The sequence below is a fragment of the Delphinus delphis genome, chromosome 14 (genome assembly GCF_949987515.2).
Source record: "Delphinus delphis chromosome 14, mDelDel1.2, whole genome shotgun sequence".
NCBI lineage: Eukaryota > Metazoa > Chordata > Mammalia > Artiodactyla > Delphinidae > Delphinus > Delphinus delphis.
Window position 1 is genome coordinate 20,596,695 of NC_082696.1, and position 3,782 is coordinate 20,600,476.

Sequence of the window (3,782 nt, forward strand, 5' to 3'; positions counted from 1 at the left end):
GGACCGCTGGTGATTAAATGGGGCCTGGGGATTAGATGGTGGTAAATTATCAACCTTAATTCCCTGATTTTAACGGTTGTACTGGAGTATCTATTTGGTACCTTACTCTCAAATGATTTGAAAAAAAAAAATCTTTCCACTGTACTTGCAACGTCCCCCCCCCCTTGATTTTAGATTACTTTCACTTTTTAAAAGTATTTAAAAAACAAAAAGCAGACCGCGCCATTCGTATTTTAAAATTCTTAGCCGATTACCAATTAGAGTCCATTTTGTAGCTATGATACATACTGTCTCCGCCTTCATGGATTTAACGGAAGAATTGTGTGCATACAATTAATTTTGGCGAAAAACTAGGAAAAGGTAGAGATGAACTTTTGACTTTTCTGCACAGGCACTTTTCTAACTATGATGCTGTATCACAAGCGCCCTTCCTGCCCAGCTGGCTGCCTCCCTGCAAGCGAGAGAACTGATCCCCGCGGCGCGAGCTGCCGCCGGAGTCCCAACCCCACCTGAGCCCCGCGAAGCCGTTGACCGGCAGCGACGCCCACCCCACCGCCCGTCCTGGCCCGGGGAACAGCGCCCGCGCCCCCGCTCGCTGAGTCGCCTCTGGTCTGTGGGAGGCGGGGCCGCGTCTTGTCGGGCTTCCGCCTCTCTCAGCCAGGAGACAGAATTCCTGAGTACAAGACATGGCTTGCTCGGTGAAATTTACATTTTAAAAATAAATTAATTTTTTAATGAGAGAAGAGGAAAACTATCTACCAGGAGTGGGGTTCGAACCCACGCGGACATGTGTCCATTGGATCTTAAGTCCAACGCCTTAACCACTCGGCCATCCTGGTGCAGGCACACGATGCTCTCTTCGCTCTTCCTACAAGTCGTACTGCACCGTCCTCCTCGCGCCCGCCCTTAAGAAGGCCGGGGGCCCTTCGCCGCCGCTCCCTTAGTTTTCCCAGCCCGAAATGGAGCTGCCTGCCAGCCGGAGCCTCCTTTTGACGCCGCCGCAGCTCACTGTTGCCCCTGGCCCGCCGCGGCCGCCAGGGCAACTGCAGCCGAGCTCGGCGCGCTTGCGGCGGCGGCGGCGGCGGCGGCGGCGGCGACGACGACGACGACGACGACGACGACGACGACGACGACCCTCCGGTCGCTTAGGCGGAACTCGGGCCCAGCCGCTCTACTTTAGGTTTCGAGGTGCGCGGGCGCGGGAAACAAACACGCTCGTAAACCTCTGGATTTCTAGCAGCACGTTTTAGGAGGCGCCCGGGAGTGGTGGCGGTGCTGGGACGGAGCCCAGAGAGTGGCGTTTAGTTTGTTTTTTGGTTTGTTTCATTCCAGGTAGAATAAACTTCAAGGAATGAGTTGCATGGGCAGCAGCAGAGTTCTTGGACGCCCGTCCCTATGGGCCGCTTTTCTTCTCAACAAGTCACACGGGCAGGGAGTGTTGTAGCGACCCGTGTCTATACTGCGGCGCCACGTGCAGGGAGCGCGGCACAATTCGCCCTCCCGACTGGCTTCGGGCACGCTTCAGACGCAGGGCCGGGGACCTCCTCTCTGTTCCCAGACCCTCCCTTGCACCTAGATGTTTATGTTCTCGTATCTTAACTGTTCTGCAGCGCCCTCCTTCCTGCCTGTGCACAAGAGATTTCAGTTCGTCCTCTCAGTTGACTTCCTTTTCCAGGGCTTTCGCTCCATTCTCCACCACACAGGACCCGGAAGCCACCACAGAGCCAAGGCTTCTGTGTTCTGGAGCGTCAGGGAGCCTGGGGACTGAGGCACCGTCCGGCAGCCACGCCCTTGTTGAGACAGTGCAGGCAGCTTTGACCGAGAATTTACGTCATCCAGGAGACTGTACGCATTCACGTCACCAACTGGCTCCTCACCCACTGGGTCACACTGTGAGAAACCCATTGCCCTGCCACCTCCTGGACGCCTGTGATCCCTGGGAACACTGCCCTGACCTGTGGAGGCCTTCGCCCAGCCTGCTGCCCTGGTTCTCTGAGTTCCAGCCAAGAACATGACCGCCCCTGAGGGAGCTCCCCCGGACAGTAGTGGATGGAATTGTCCCCTACCCGCTTTGCCACTTAACATAGTGAGGGAACAGTGGCCTGCATCTACATCCCGGCCTCAACACTATCCCTCCCGCTGAACATGAGGCCTGGCCCTCCAGGAGCGTGCGGTCAAGAACAGTGATCGAGCATTTCCTCCGGCCTGGCCCTGCCCTGCTGAGAGAAGAAGGGGAACTTGGACTCTTGCCAGGGTCTAGAGACATTGGTGTGATGATGACACAGGATCACCACCCACTAACTCACCATCTCCATCTCGGAGTCTAAGTTCTGGCTTGTGCCTTAGGAAGCAGGCCTCAAAATGGAGGAAATTCCCCAAACGTCAGAAGAGTGTTCAAAAGACGCTGGCAACTGCAAGGCATGACAAATATCCACTTGAATGTTAGAACAAAATGTGAAAGGCAGGGTGCAATGACACTTGTAATAACTGACAGTATTAGAGAGCAAATGACAATATTAAGATAGATTTTATAACATTGGAATTTCAGGAAATCGCATTTGACATCTTCTTATGGGGAAATGTTTCCCTCTACTTAAACTATTTTTCACTGTGTGTGTGTTTATTTAAGCCATGATATTCTTTATGCATTCTATAGTGGTTTAAAAAATAGGTCTAGGGCTTCCCTGGTGGCGCAGTGGTTGAGAGTCCGCCTGCCGATGCAGGGGACACGGGTTCGTGCCCCGGTCTGGGAAGATCCCACATGCCGTGGAGCAGCTGGGCCCGTGAGCCATGGCCGCTGAGCCTGTGCGTCCGGAGCCTGTGCTCCGCAACGGGAGAGGCCACAACAAGTGAGAGGCCCGCGTACCACAAAAAAAAAAAAAAAAAAAAAAAAAATTCTAGAACTGCTTTGATACTCCTCCCTTCAAGACATAGAGCCTAATTCCCTTCTCCTTCAGTGTGGGCTGGATCTTGTTTCTAAGGAGTAGAATAAAACAGAAGAGACAGTATGCAACCTCGGAGAGTAGGTCATCAAAAGACACTGCTGCTATCAACTTGGTTTCTCTCTGTTGGATGATTCCCTCTGGAGGAAACCAGCTGCCATGTCCGGAGCAACCTTTTGAGAGGCCCATGTGGGGAAGAGCAGCCAGCAAGGAACTGAGGCCTCAGCCCAGTCAAGCCTTCGGATGACTATGGCCCTGGCCAATATCTTGACTACAACCTCTTGAGAGACCCTGAATCAGAACCACCTAGCGAAACCTTGATTTCCTGACCCTCAGAAACTACATAAGGTAAATATTTGTGTGTTATTTTTATGCAGCTATAGATAACTAATAGACAAACTAGCCAGAGGTGGTAACTCTAGCTTTGACAATGTATTCACAGGCATATATTTTGTTTCCATACATGTATCTTAAAAGACCCTGCTGATGGCAACACCAATTGCCTAAGATAATGGGGGACAAACTAGATCACTTTTACATGATTGGTAGGAGTATAAAATGGTATGACCACTCTGCACAAAATTTGGCATTTCTTAAAAGAAACAAACATACAACTACCATAGGACCCAGCAATTGCACTCATGAGCATTTATCCCAGAGAAATGAAAACTTACACACACACACACACACACACACACACATACACGAGATATTTGTTGCACTTTAATCAATTAATGACAGCCCAAAACAAAGACCCTGCTGACCCTTTTGCTAACATTGAACTTTCCTTCTTCGATTTGTTTCCAAACTCTTGGAGTTGCCCAAACTTTCCAAGTCCAC

The 3,782-nt window shown here is 51.4% G+C and overlaps 1 non-coding gene across 1 annotated transcript; it reads right to left on the bottom strand.

Annotated features, from left to right (window-relative positions):
- Nucleotides 1–756: 756 nt before the first annotated feature.
- TRNAL-UAA (transfer RNA leucine (anticodon UAA)) lies at nt 757–839 on the bottom strand. Its single transcript has one exon. It is a non-coding gene; the product is annotated as a tRNA-Leu (tRNA).
- Between the last annotated feature and the right edge of the window lie 2,943 nt (nt 840–3,782).